The following is a 16,177-nucleotide window of genomic DNA, read 5'->3' as shown; positions in this document are numbered from 1 at the left end:
TTTGTTGAGCAGAATTTTTTCCAGCAGAGAAAGTTTTTGCTTGTTTTCATTTTACAGTGAGTATCTCTTCTTCACCAATACAGGTTAAGATGGAAGATGCTGGAATAGGTTTGACAAATTCCCAACTACCACAGTTTAATGGGAAAAATGACATTTATTGATCCATAACAATGAAATCATTGTTTGCTTCTCAAGGAATATGGGAGCTGGTTGAAACTGGTTATGCTGAGCCTGCAGATACAACAGCACTGGCTGCTTTGACAGTAGCAGAAAGAGCCCAGTTGAAGGGCGACATAAAGAAGGATGCCAAAGCCCTCTTTTTCCTCTTCCAATCAGTACATGAAAGTGTTTTTCCGCGGATTGCAGCAGCAACAAAATCCAAGGAGGCATGGGATATTCTCAAAACTGCCTATCAAGGCATGGAGAAGGTGAAGACTGCAAAGTTGCAGATGTTGAGGAGAGACTTTGAAAATCTCATCATGAAGGAATCTGATACAATAGATTCATTCTTCACTCAAGTTATTGGCTTGATAACACAGATAAGATCTCATGGTGAGATTCTTGAAGATAGAAGGATTGTAGAGAAAATGTTGAGATGTTTACCCTCAAGGTTTGAATCTATTGTGGTAGCAATAGAAGAAACAAAAGATCTCTCACAGTTCACAGTAGATGAGCTGAGTGCTTCACTTTTGTCTCATGAGAACAGACTGAGTAGAGGAACAAATTCCTTATTTGAGCAAGGATTCAAGACTCAGATGTCTTTTGGCCCAAGAAGAGGTCGAGGCAGAGCAAATAACAGAGGTCGTGGAAGAAGCCAAAACAGAGGCAGAATGTATCCTGCTAGCACAAGCGGAAGGAGCTGCAATCAGAACCAAGCTGAAGGTTCAAGCAAACAACAAGATCATGGACAAAGGTATGACAAATCCCAAGTCCAATGTCATTATTGTAAAAAAATTGGGCACTATGTCAATGTATGTAAGAAAAAACAAAATGACAGGAATAATAGGCATAATGCTAATTTCGCAAATGAAGAAGATAAGAACCCAAAGAACGTGCTATTAACATATAACATAGCACAAGAAAAACAAGAAGATTTTTGGTTCTTAGACTCAGGTTGTAGTAATCACATGACTGGAAATATTGCAATGTTTGCCAATCTGGATGAAAATGTGAAATCTGAGGTAGCAATAGGGACTGATGATAAGATATCTGTCAAGGGTAAGGGCAGAGTCAGTATTCGAGCAAAAAATGGAGAACAGATGATTGTGCCAGAGGTATATTATGTACCTAGTCTGAAATGTAATCTTTTGAGCATTGGACAGTTCATAAAAAAAGGTTACAATGTGTTCTTCAAAGATGATTTGTGTACTATCAGAGACATACCTCCAAGTAAGAAGATCATTGCATAGGTGCAGATGACCAGCAATAGAATGTTTCCTCTCAAACTCAAGGCAGATTTGAAGGAAGACAAAACTATTGCGGTTGTAACACAAGAAGTCTTTCAGGAACAAGTGAAAGATGTGAATTGGTTGTGGCATTTGAGATTTGGACATCTCAATTTTGGAGGCCTGAGTCTGTTGCACAGAAAGGGAATGGTAAAGGGATTGTCATTGATTAAGAAACCGGACAACCTTTGTGAAGGCTGCATCTTGGGCAAGCAACACAAAGAAAGCTTTCCAACAGGAAAGAGTATAAGGGCAAAAGCACCCTTGGAAATTGTTCACTCTGATGTGTGCGGACCGATGCAAATACCATCATTTGCCGGAAATAAATATGTTTTAACCTTCATTGATGATTACACCAGAAAGACATGGGTGTATATGCTGAAACAGAAGAGTGAAGTGTTTGAGAAATTCCACCACTTCAAAACTCTTGTTGAAAAGCAATGTGGGCATTATATCAAAGTGCTCAGAACAGATAGAGGAGGAGAGTACATATCCCAAACTTTCTGCGTTTTTGCAGAGAGAATGGCATACAAAAGCAGTTAACCACAAGATATACACCTCAGCAAAACGGTGTTGCTGAAAGAAAGAATAGGACCATTCTTGACATGGTCAGAAGTATGTTGAAGGAAAAACATTTGCCACATGAGTATTGAGCAGAAGCTGTTACTTGCGCAGTTTACATCTTGAATAGATGCCCAACTAAAGCTGTCATGAACAGAATACCAGAAGAGGCATGGAGTGGTCAAAAACAAACTGTCACTCACATGAGATTATTCGGTTGTGTTGCATATGCACATGTACCGGATCAGCTAAGGCAAAAGCTTGATAGTAAGGGGGAGAAGTGTGTCTTTATTGGCTATTGTGATGAGTCAAAAGCATACAAACTCTATAATACATCCACCAAGAAATTAATAGTAAGCAGAGATGTGCAGTTCATTGAAGATGAAGCTTGGGATGGAAGCTTGAAAAAAACAGTGAATGTGAAGATAATTGTGTCTCATGAAGAACAAGAGGAAGGGACAGCAGCAAATAATCATTCCTTGCTGGCTCCTCCTCCACCACAACAAGTACAACAAACCACAGCACAAGCTGGAATTCAAACAGCCTTAAGAAGTCAAGGAAGTGCTTCTCCAAGCACACCACACGAATCAGAAATACCCTCAAGTTCGGATGGAACTCCAAGCACACCAAGAAGACCAAGATTCAGAAATCTGAATGAGATTTATGAACAAGGAGAGGTAAGTAACAATACCGGTCTGAATTCATTATTCGCTTTGTATTGTCATATTGATGACCCAATCCATTTTGAAGATGCTATAAATGAAGATAAATGGATTGAAACAATGAATGAAGAAATTGGTGCAATTGAGAAGAGTAAAACATGGGAGTTAGTGGATCTCCTTGAAGGCAAGGATGCCATTGGATTTAAGTGGGTCTATAAAACCAAAAGCAATGCTGAAGGTAAGATTGACAGGCACAAAGTAAGACTTGTTGTGAAAGGCTACAACCAGCAATAAGGCAAAGACTATGATGAAACCTTTACACCAGTAGCAAGGATGGAAACAGTCAGAACATTGTTGTCTATTGCAGCACAACAAAAATGGAATATTTATCAGATGGATGTTAAATCTGCATTCCTAAATGGAGTGTTAAAAGAAGAGGTTTATGTTGATCAACCTCCGGGCTATAAAGTTGAAGGCCAAGAGCATAAAGTTTGTAAACTCAAGAAGGCTCTTTATGGGCTGAAGCAAGCTCCAAGAGAATGGTACAGTAGAATTGATGCTTATCTGATTGAGAATGGGTTTGATAAGTGTGATGGTGAACCCACACTCTACATAAAACAGAATGACGGTAAGATTATTATTGTTGTTTTATATGTAGATGATTTGATTTTTACTAGCAATGATGCTTCTTTCATTGCTGATTTTAAAGCAGTCATGAAAAGTGAATTTGAAATGACTGACTTGGGCTTCTTAAGATATTTTCTTGGAATTGAAGTAGACCTAAGTGAAAATGGTGTTTTCATTTCTCAATATAAATATGTAGAAGCAGTGTTGAAGAGATTTAACATGCAGAACAGCAAAGCAGCGATGACTCCAACTGTAGTGGGGTTGAAATTGACCAAAGAAGACAACAACAAATATTTTGATCCAAAACTGTACAAGAGCATAGTTGGCAGCCTTGTGTACTTGACTGCAACTAGGCCGGACATTATGCACGCTGTGAGTTTAATTTCCAGATTCATGGAAAGACCGAAAGAGACTCATTCGTAGGCAGCCAAGAGGATTCTAAGGTATGTGAATGGAACGAAGGGGTATGGTATTTTATACTCCTCTTCTGAAAGTTTCATGTTGACAGGTTACACTGACAGTGATTGGGCTGGAAGTGTTGATGATAGGAAAAGCACATCGGGATATGTGTTTCATATGAGATCGGGAGCCATCTCATGGGCTTCCAAGAAGCAACCAGTTGTGTCTTTGTCAACAGCAGAGGCAGAGTATGTGGCAGCAACAGCAGCAGCATGCCAAGCAGTATGGCTGAGAAGAGTTCTCAAAGATTTGTGTCATGAACAAGAAAATGGCAGAACCATTTACTGTGAGAATAGCTCAGCAATAACATTGTCTAAAAACTCTGCTTTTCATAAAAGAACAAAGCACATAGATACCAAATTTCACTTCATACGTGAATTGGTTAACAATGGTGAGATTGTTTTGCAGCACTGCAGAACAGAGGATCAGCTTGCTGACATCTTGACAAAACCATTAACAAAGAAAGGTTTTGATCATTTTAGGAAATGTCTGGGTATGCAACAGTTGAAATTAAGGGGGAGTGTTGGAATTTAATTCCAACTGCAACAATGAACAGCTGGATTTGCAGTAAATACTCCAGCTTGTTCGATGCCTTAAAGTCAAGCCCGATATTTTTGCACATTAATATGCATTAAAGTTTCAATTAAATTCCCCTGCAAACAGCCGACTTGTTTTTTGATAGAAGCATCACCGCCTTGCTGCATTAAATTCGGTGATAGGCATTAGAAGATATTCTGTAATATTTTACTGTTTAAATCAGATATGTTTTAACATATAAATGCATCACACAGCAGTTCAGTTTTAAGGTTAGCAGCAGATTGATAGAGAGCAGAGGAGAGCACGCAGCAGCGTGAAGAAAATACTTGCCAGATAGTGAAACACACAGCAGGAGTAGATGCAACAGCGCAACAGAGAGCAGAAAGGGAAAAATGCATAGTAGTGTAGATATTTGAATGAAATTTGTTTAACAGATGTTTATCTGTGTGGAACAGAAGCGTTCCTTAGTGAATCCCTGAGGAAGATATTCAACAATAGATGTTGTGAAATTCCCTCTATATGAGGAAGACAAATCTGTAACAGTTAGTTTATTTTTAATAAATACAAGTTTTTTTTTGTTGTTGTTACACCGTCACCGTCGCTGTTACACCAATTACAGTGTTGTTGCAACACCAAACTACGTTGCTGCAACGCCATTTCTAGAGAACGAATTTTTCTGTTTTCTGAGTTAAAAACATAGTATTTTTCTGTGTCAATAACAGAGTGTTATTCACCATTGCTGCAACACCAATCTATGTTGCTGCAACACCAAACTGTGCTGCTGCAACACCATTTCCAGAAAATAATTTTCAGTTTTTCTGTGTAAAAACAGAGCAATTTTTGTGTGTCTGTTATGGAATTTATCAAAAAATTCCAACTATTATCTAATAATAACTGTCCCTGTTTTTATTAGACTAATATCTGTAGTAGTTAACCAAAAATATACTTAAACCTTGTCACCTTTTTGGTGGTGTGATTATGTTTTAAATTATTCGGTGAAGGAGACAAATTTGTTTCTGTTTTACACTGAAAATGTTTTGAATCTTATGTCAACAGAAATATTCTTTACTGTTCTGTTCTCTTCCATGATGGAAATTTCTGTTAATTTCAAACACAAAAAAATAGCACAGAGAACAACGCTCTGGTTTTCTACAGGATCTTAATCATATAAAATAATAATAAAAACTGTTACAGAATTTGTCTTCCTCAACTCAGAGGGATTTACAACAGGAACTTCAGTTCCAGAATCTGATTCCACTATCTCAGAAAATTATATCTTCAGCACTGCTGTGCGTTGCAGAGAAGAAAGAGCTCTTCTTGCTAATACTCTCCACACGTCTCTGCTCTTGCATTCCTTTTATATTGAACAACACAAAATATCTTTACAATACGTGTTTCTTTTCCCTTACTTCCATGAAATAAAAAATAGTGAAATTTAAGATTTCACCTACATTTACCAACTCTAGTAAATATCATTAATTACACGCCTCAAAATATCTTGCTGGAATTTAATGCATGGCTTATCACACCATCGCATCGCAAGAAGAGAGAGGATGTGCCACCGCCTCTATAACCTTTAAATCATGCGATTTGCGATATGTGATCGCATCGCAAATATCGCATCGCAAATAATACAAGCATGCAGCAAAGGGTGACGAGGGAAAGTGCGATATGCGATCAGATCGCATCGCAGGGAAAGTCCAATCGTTGTTTTCTGAATAAGCTGGGTCCCTGCTCAACTGTCAGCTCCCGACAGTTTAAAATTATCATTCCAACACTCCCCCTTAATTTTAACTGCTGGGTTTATTTTGCATACCCAGGCATTTCCTGAAATGATCAAAGCTTTTCTTTGCCAATGGTTTTGTCAAGATGTCAGCTAGCCGATCCTCTGTACTGCAGTGCTGCAGAACAATTTCACCATTGTTAACCAATTCACGTATGAAGTGGAATTTGGTGTCTATGTGCTTTGTCCTTTTATGAAAAACAGAATTTTTAGACAATGCTATTGCTGAGCTATTGTCACAGTAAATGGTTGTGCCCTTTTCCTGTTCATGACACAAATCTCTGAGAACTCTTCTCAGCCATACTGCTTGGCATGCTGCTGCTGTTGCTGCCACATACTCTGCCTCTGCTGTTGACAAAGCTACAACTGGTTGCTTATTGGAAGCCCATGAGATGGCTCCCGATCCCATATGAAACACATATCCTGATGTGTTTTTCCTATTATCAACACTTCCAGCCCAATCACTGTCAGTGTAACCTGTCAACATGAAACTTTCAGAAGAGGAGTATAAAATACCAAACCCCTTCATTCCATTCACATACCTTAGAATCCTCATGGCTGCCTGCCATTGAGTCTCTTTCGGTCTTTCCATAAATCTGGATATTAAACGCACAGCGTGCATAATTTCCAGCCTAGTTGCAGTCAAATACATAAGGCTGCCAACTATGCTCTTGTACAATTTTGGATCAAAATATTTGCTGCTGTCCTCTTTGGTCAATTTCAGCCCCACTACAGTTGGAGTCACAGCTGCTTTGCTGTTCTGCATGTTAAATATCTTCAACACAGCTTCTACATATTTATCTTGAGAAATGAAAACACCATTTTCACTTTGGTCTACTTCGATTCCAATAAAATATCTTAAGAAGCCCAAGTCAGTCATTTCAAATTCACTTTTCATGACTGCTTTAAAATCAGCAATGAGAGAAGCATCATTGCTTGTAAAAATCAAATCATCTACATATAGAACAACGATAAGAATCTTACCGTCATTCTCCTTTATGTAGAGTGTGGGTTCACCATCACACTTATCAAACCTGTTCTCAATCAGGTAAGCATCTATTCTACTGTACCATGCTCTTGGAGCTTGCTTCAGCCCATAAAGAGCCTTCTTTAGTTTACAAAATTTATGCTCTTGGCCTTCAACTTCATAGCCCGGAGGTTGATCAAATAAACCTCTTCTTTTAACACTCCATTTAGGAATGCAGATTTAACATCCATCTGATAAATCTTCCATTTGTGTTGTGCTGCAATAGACAACACTGTTCTGACTGTTTCCATCCTTGCTACTGGTGCAAAGGTTTCATCATAGTCTTTTCCTTGTTGCTGCTTGTAGCCTTTCACAACAAGTCTTGCTTTGTGTCTGTCAATCTTGCCTTCAGTATTGCTTTTGGTCTTATAGACCCACTTAACACCAATGACATCTTTGCCTTCAGGGAGGTCCACTAACTCCCATGTTTTACTCTTCTCAATTGCACCAATTTCTTCATTCATTGCTTCAATCCATTTATCTTCATTTACAGCATCTTCAAAATGGACTGGGTCATCAACATGACAATATAAAGCAAATAATGAATTCAGACCGGTATTGTTACTTACCTCTCCTTGTTCATAAATCTCATTCAGATTTCTGAATCTTGGTCTTCTTGGTGTGCTTGGAGTTCCATCCGAACTTGAGGGTATTTCTGATCCCTGTGATGTGCTTGGAGAAGCACTTCCTTGACTTCTTAAGGCTGTTCGAAATCCAACTTGTGGTGTGGTTTGTTGTACTTGCTGTGGTGTAGGAGGGGCCACCAAGGAAGGATTATTTGCTGCTATCCCTTCCTCTTCTTCTTCGTGAGACACAAGTGTCTTCACATTCACTGCCTTCTCTAAGCTTCCATCCCAAGCTTCATCTTCAATGAACTGCACATCTCTGCTTACTATCAATTTCTTGGTGCATGGATTATAGAGTTTGTATGATTTTGACTCATCACAATAGCCAATAAAGACACACTTCTCCCCCTTACTATCAAGCTTCTTCCTTAGCTGATCCGGTACATGTGCATATGCCACACAACCGAATACTCTCATGTGAGTGACAGTTTGCTTTTGACCACTCCATGCTTCTTCTAGTACTTTGTTCATGACAGATTTTGTTGGGCATCTATTCAAGATGTAAACAGCGCAAGTGACAGCTTCTGCCCAATACTCATGAGGCAAGTGTTTTGCCTTCAGCATACTTCTGACCATGTCAAGAATGGTCCTATTCTTCCTTTCAGCAACACCGTTTTGCTGAGGTGTATACCTTGTGGTGAACTGCTTTTGTATGCCATTCTCTCTGCAAAAACGCAGAAAGTCTTTGGAGATGTACTCTCCTCCTCTATCTGTTCTGAGCACTTTGATATAATGCCCACACTGTTTTTCAACAAGAGTTTTGAAGTGGCGGAATTTCTCAAACACTTCACTCTTCTGTTTCAGCATATACACCCATGTCTTTCTGGTGTAATCATCAATGAAAGTGAAAACATATTTATTTCCGGAAAATGATGGTGTTTGCATCGGTCCACACACATCGGAGTGAACAATTTCCAATGGTGCTTTTGCTCTTATACTCTTTCCTGCTAGAAAGCTTTCTTTGTGTTGCTTGCCCAAAATGCAGCCTTCACAAAGGCTGTCTGGTTTCTCGATCAATGGTAATCCCTTTACCATTCCCTTTCTGTGCAACAGATTCAGGCCTCCGAAATTGAGATGTCCAAATCTCAAATGCCACAACCAATTCACATCTTTCGCTTGTTCCTGAAAGACTTCTTGTGTTACGGCTGCAATAGTTCTTCCTTCCTTCAAATCTGCCCTGAGTTTGAGAGGAAACATTCTATTGCTCGTCATCTGCACTTGTGCAATGATCTTCTTACTTGGAGGTATGTCTCTGATTGTACACAAATCATCTTTGAAGAACACGTTGTAACCTTTGTTTATGAGCTGTCCAATGCTCAAAAGATTACATTTCAGACCAGGTACATAGTATACATCTGGCACAATCATCTGTTCTCCATTTTTTGCTCGGATACTGACTCTGCCCTTACCCTTGACAGATATCGTATCATCAGTCCCTGTTGTTACCTCAGATTTCACATTTTCATCCAGATTGGCAAACATTGCAATATTTCCAGTCATGTGATTACTACAACCTGAGTCTAAGAACCAAAAATCTTCTTGTTTGTCTTGTGCTATGTTACATGTTAACAGCACATTCTTTGGGTTCTTATCTTCTTCATTTGCAAAATTAGCATTCTGCCTATTATTCATGTCACTTTGCTTTTTCCTACATTCATTGGCATAGTGCCCATATTTCTTACAATAATGACATTGGACTTGGGATTTGTCATACCTTTGTCCATGAGCTTGCTGTTTGCTTGAACCTTCATCTTGGTTCTGATTGCAGCTCCTTCCGCTTGTGCTTGCAGGATAATTTCTGCCTCTGTTTTGGCTTCTTCCACGACCTCTGTTATTTGCTCTGCCTCGACCTCTTCTTTGGCCAAAAGACATCTGAGTCTTGAATGCTTGCTCAAAAGAGGAATCTGTTCCTCTACTCAGTCTGTGTTCATGAGACAACAGAGAAGCACTCAGCTCATCTACTGTGAACTGTGAGAGATCTTTTGTTTCTTCTATTGCCACCACAATAGATTCAAACCTTGAGGGTAAAAATCTCAAGATTTTCTCTACAATCCTTCTTTCTTCAAGAATCTCGCCATGAGATCTTATCTGGGTTATCAAGCCATTAACCTGAGTGAAGAATGAATCTATTGTATCAGATTCCTTCATGCTGAGATTTTCAAAGTCTCTCCTCAACATCTGTAACTTTGCAGTCTTCACCTTCTCCATGCCTTGATAGGGAGTTTTGAGAATATCCCATGCCTCTTTGGATTTTGTTGCTGCTGCAATCCGGGGAAAAACGCTTTCATGCACTGATTGGAAGAGGGAAAAGAGGGCTTTGGCATCCTTCTTCTTGTCAATCTTCAACTGGTCTCTTTTTGCTGCTGTCAAAGCAGCCAACGCTGTTGCATCTGCAAGTTCAGCATAGTCAGTTTCAACCAGCTCCCATATTCCTTGAGAAGCAAACAATGCTTTCATTGTTATGGACCAATAACTGTAATTTTTCCCATTAAACTGTGGCAGTTGGGGATTCGTCAAACCAGTTCCAGCATCTGCCATCTTAACTTGTGAAAAATAAAGAAGAGATACTCACTGTAAAAAAAACAAAAACTTTCTCTGCTGGAAGAGAAAAAAAAAAAACGCTCATGAAACTTCTTACAGCTCCTACAGTGAAAAAACAATCTCTGTTTTTGACTCACTAAGTGCCTAGACTAGCTCTGATACCATGATGGAGATTTCTGTTAATTTCAAACACCAAAAAAATAGCACAGAGAACAACGCTCTGGTTTTCTACAGGATCTTAATCATATTAAATAATAATAAAAACTATTACAGAATTTGTCTTCCTCAACTCAGAGGGATTTACAACAGGAACTTCAGTTCCAGAATCTGATTCCACTATCTCAGAAAATTATATGTTCAGCACTGTTGTGTGTTGCAGAGAAGAAAGAGCTCTTCTTGCTAATACTCTCCACACGTCTCTGCTCTTGCATTCCTTTTATATTGAACAACACAAAATATCTTTACAATACGTGTTGCTTTTCCCTTACTTCCGTGAAATAAAAAATAGTAAAATTTAAGATTTCACCTACATTTACCAACCCTAGTAAATATCATTAATTACACGCCTCAAAATATCTTGCTGGAATTTAATGCATGGCTTATCACACCATCGCATCGCAAGAAGAGAGAGGATGTGCCACCGCCTCTATAACCTTTAAATCATGCGATTTGCGATATGCGATCGCATGGCAAATATCGCATCGCAGATAATACAAGCATGCAGCGAAGGGTGACGAGAGAAAGTGCGATATGCGATGAGATCGCATCACAGGGAAAGTCCAATCGCTGTTTTCTGAATAAGCTGGGTCACTGCTCAACTGTGAGCTCCCGGCAGTTTAAAATTATCATTCCAACATTCCATAGGTTCTCACAAAATGCAGACAATACGGGTTGCATGTTTTTTTATGTACATAATACAACATCTTTTATTCTGCAGTACAGTGGAAAGGGTATGAGATTTCTAACCGGATACACATTTGTCAATTTTTCCGGCTTTCAATATATTTGCGTACTTTTGAAGGACGAATGATTATGTGTTCGCTCGGCAAATTGGAGAAAAGTTGGGAATAAAAGCGTAAAACTGCCTCAAGCTCTTTCACTATCCAAGAGACCTGAGAGTATTGCTTCTAGGTGACTGATAAATGAATCACAAGTTCAATGACAAATAAGACGATCTATAGTAATGCAACGAATTCAGCATCATCGCATTAGCCAGTTCCATACCTATTTGCGGCAGCGTCTACTTTGGTACTCTTTGCTTCTGTTCTTTTTGTAGTACTGGCAAGTGGCATGTCTTTACTGGAAGGTATGTGCCCAATGGCAAGATTCAGTAATGGCCCAGCTTCAGGCGAAGGTGACCAGGAATGTACTGAAATACAATTCGAAGATATTTAAGACAAAGTGATGGTGATTATGGCTAGGGAAGACCAACCTACATGTTTAGGTATGTCAGTGCCTTGTGCGGATACTACATCAAACAAAGTAGCAGGAGAATGATAAATGTTGTGTGGTGTGGTATAGCCATGAGATTTGTTTGGACTTGTTAGGTTTGATCTTTTATTATTCTCCAGCAGCAGAAGCAATCAAGATTTACTGAAACGGGGTGTTGTTCATAACCCTATTCGTTACTCTCATCGTCTCTGAGAGGATATATGGTTTGATTGACATGAGATTGAGAATAATGGTAATCTATTTATGGCTATTTTGGTTTGAAAATTTTCCCTCACTCTACTGAATTTTTGTTGTTGGAAGGATAAAGTCCTGGTTAGTAATTATCTAAAATTCCCTCGTTTGACCTCATCCTTTTTATACACTGGGCTACTGTTGATCTATGTGGTAATATGCTGCTTACATGTTGAATCCAGATGTGTCTTGATGTACTGGTTTTACTATAGTATAATAAAATCATTATTTTCCTTTCCAGAGAAAAGGAGTCCTCGGGTCAATAATCATCTCGTTTGATTTGTTTTACAAGAAATGCTATGAGGGCTGTTTATCTGAGACGTGTTGTTTGCATTATGTAGATGTTTACTGATAAAAAAAAAGAAATGGTAAGAGGGCTGTTTATCTGCGACGTGTTGTTAGCATTATGAAGATGTGTACTAATAAAAAAAACATGTCTGATCCCGCCGACGTGTGCTAATTTAGGGAAGGAAGTAAAAAAAGAAAAGAACACTTGTACTACGGGAGTTTCGAAATTCTGGCACATAAGTATTCCATGAAGTATGATAAATTAAGAAAAAAAAACGAAGTAAATAGATCTATCTCCAAGAATTCCATTCTACGTCTCCTTTCTAGTAGAGAGGTTTATGTTTAAGCTTTATATTTAGATATATTTGCTAAATGGAAAAAATTCCTTAACTACTTTACCTAATATTTGATACTTTTGTTTAAGCTTTATATTTAGAGATATTAACTACTTTACCTAATATTTGATATTTTTAATTAAGTGTGAGTGCTTGATTTTTTTCTAAATTAAATTGTTTTATTTTTAAGGTTTAAATAAATAATTATTTGTTTCTTAAATATGAAGCATATGAAACACTTTTATTATAATTTTATAATCACCTAATATTTGATATTTTTAATTAAGTGTTAGTGCTTCATTTTTTTAAATTAAATTGTTTTATTTTTAAGGTTTAAATAAATAATTATTTTTTTCTTAAATATGAAAAATATGAAATACTTTCATTATAATTTTATAACCAGTTGTCTGTAAAAATAGAATCGCCACTTTACAAAAATATGAATATTACTAGAGAAGTTATTAATTTTTTTTTCTGAAATATGAACCATATAAAATAATTTTGGGACACCTTGAAAAACAGGAATATTATTAAAAAAAAATATAGTAATAATGTTTGTAATAACAATAATTTTTTTAAATTTAAGAGAGAAATTGATACTCAACATTAATTAGAAAAGAAATAGAATTATATTGATTATAGAATGTTTGTATTAAGAAGTAGAAAGTAATTATATTAATTATAGAATGTTTGTACGAAGAAGTAGACAATTTTCAGAATTTATTTGTTTTTAATTAATAAATAGAATTTATATTTATGTTTTATATAAATTTTTGTTTTTATGGTAGAGATATTATAATTTGTTATAAGAATTTGGTTAGATGAAAATGAAATAACCATATCTTAAATAATTTTGAACCAAAATAAAAATTCCAAGTTATTATTATTTTTATTAAATTTTTTTTGGATAATTGAAGTACACTACTTACTCAAGAGCTTCAGGTTTATGAGAACCTTTGGTTTGATGTGAAAGATAGCCCATTTAAAGGGTGAAATTAAACTGGTTTAGGGATTTGATGCTTCTCAACTTTTGGGAGACCCAAAATTAAGATGGATATAGACTGGTGTATGGAAATAGTTATAAATTTGATATAAAATTACATTATGTAAGTGAAAGTAACAAATTTATTATATTTTTAATTTACTAGATAAATAGATGTATTTATATATATTTCACTTTCTCACTCTATATATATAGATATCTATAATCTTAGATTTATCTGAAATCAAACCTTTCAATGCGAAAATTTTTCCTTAAATTTTACGATTATAATAAATAAATATAATTAATATCAATTATAACCACATCTATCTATTAATAATTAAAACCAACAAAACTCCAAACTAATTGAGACGAAAATTGCTTCAAACCTCATTGAAACCATAAGGATTTTAACCCAAAAATATGTGTAAAAACACAAAGAGGAAATTAATTAGGAATATTAATTATTTTATGTCAAACTCATCTTTAAAACTCAGTATCTTGTAAAATATCAATACAAAGTTTGTCACTTTACAATTTGTCTTTTTGTGGAAAGGAAATGGTTTAGAAAACACTTTCCAAGAAATCATAAAGCCTACTGCTTAAGGAAATTGCAGCCAACCAAAACCTGTTAATTTATTGCAATCTGGTTCATAAAATCAAGGGAAAGCCCATTAATTCTCTCGCTGCACTCTCACAAAAGAGATCATAAAAACTGTTCGGAAGTCTATAATTTAGATCAAAGACAGATTGAATGCCCTCGAAAGAGATTTTAAGAATACAGCGCCCGTCTGAAAACTAATGTTCTAAACACGTTGAAGGTTTTTAAGGAAATTACAAAATAAAGTTTAAAACACGTCAAGGTTTTGTTATTGTAAGTTTTGTAGGTTCTTGAGTCTTCATTCAAATATAATGTCTTAATACATAATTTAACTCCAAATTAATCTTTCTCTTAGTTAGCTTCTTAGCTATCTACTATTGAGTTCTTGAAAGAGTTTCTAAAATACATTTTAAAACCGGACTATGTTTTTTTATTATAATGAGTTGTTGAGTTATTTTGTTTGCTATTATCCTATCAACAAAGTTACATATTGTGATGGTTGCAATATGGTTACATCGAGATTGTGTCAATACTCTAATACTATTATGTTGTAATTTAGGATTTAGATGGTAATGAGTTGTACTCATAATATCTTTACTCCATGAATCTATAATATTGCATCAAATACAATTATTAATGTAGTCAAAATATTTGATATCGTATAACTACATTTGTTAATGAGGTTAATATATTTGATATCTTGAATTAAGATGGATCATAATCTATAACATATTTTATGAGTTTATAATACTGCATCAAATACAATAAATATTTGATATCGTATAACTACATTTATTAATGACGTAGTTAATACATTTGAATAAGATGGATCATAATCTATAACAAGGGAGGTAGGTTGCATGGCAGTTAGCCTCCCTACCTTGAGTAGGGAGCTGGGAACAATAGCGCACTCAAACGAATCCTCAATAGTGCACTCATAAATCTCCTCAGGTTCTCGTGAGCATTTCAGCTCCTAAGTAGCAAACTCACACAGCTCCTCAAATTCTCCTGAGCCATTTCTTAAATGGGAGAATAGAACAATTTATAGTGTTCTCTCATAAGTAAAAGGTTGATTAGAAGAACAAGAATTAGGCAAAAGTAAGTAGTCCTGGTCTAAAGCGCCTATTGACAAAGCAAGCAGCCACTCATTAAATAACAAAGTGTGGTGATGTGGTAGTTCAAAGTCAATAGAATAAATAAGAAGGGTTGATAGCACTATTCGTAAAGGTAAGGTTCTTCCGATCTGACATAGCTAGTGGGTTCCCGTTAATTCATCAATCGTATCCGCCTGGGGTTGAATCTTAGAATAATTAAGAAGGGTTGATAGCACTATTCGTAAGGGTAAGGTTCTTCCCATCCTAGCTAGCCAATGGTTACCCGCAAACTCATCAATCGTATATGGCTAGTGTTGAAGCTCCACCTTGCTAAAAGCAAGAAGATGTGGGAAGAATCCATGGAGCACAGCTGCACCCATTCCCGTCTGGGTCATTCCATGCCTTGGCATATCAATGTAAGTCCTTCCTGGTCAGCTACTAGTGCTTTCCTTCTAGATACGACTTACTGAGTTCTTCCCCGCTCAAATGCGCCACTTTTTCAACTATGGTTAACCTTTTCGCCTCTATGAACTGAATCAGACCTATTGAAATGTGGATTAGAATCTATTGTTTCAAATATTTTGGGTTACTCTTGCCGCAAGATTTTCTTCTTTCCCACGTAATCCTAGATAATGAATCAACCTTGTAGGAAGGGGATTCACTCGATGAACCTCTGACATATCGCATGGGATCAGTGGCATACTAAACAATATCCCTAATTTGACTACATATTGGAAAATACCTCTAAAAATCACATTATTTAACCCTGTACCGATACGCCTTGCCAATTTAAAAAACCCCTACTTTCAATAGATATTGTAGGTATCCATTTTTTTATTAACATTTTTTATACCGCTTTATATTTTTTCATTAACTTTCAACTTCATTTTTTATACCTATTAATAAAAAACCCTTTACCCCCTATA

This window comes from Pinus tabuliformis, chromosome 9 (genome assembly GCF_031772625.1).
Source record: "Pinus tabuliformis cultivar Carrire ecotype Pingquan chromosome 9, CPIR1, whole genome shotgun sequence".
In the NCBI taxonomy this organism is placed as follows: domain Eukaryota; kingdom Viridiplantae; phylum Streptophyta; class Pinopsida; order Pinales; family Pinaceae; genus Pinus; species Pinus tabuliformis.
This window is presented reverse-complemented; position numbering follows the sequence as displayed.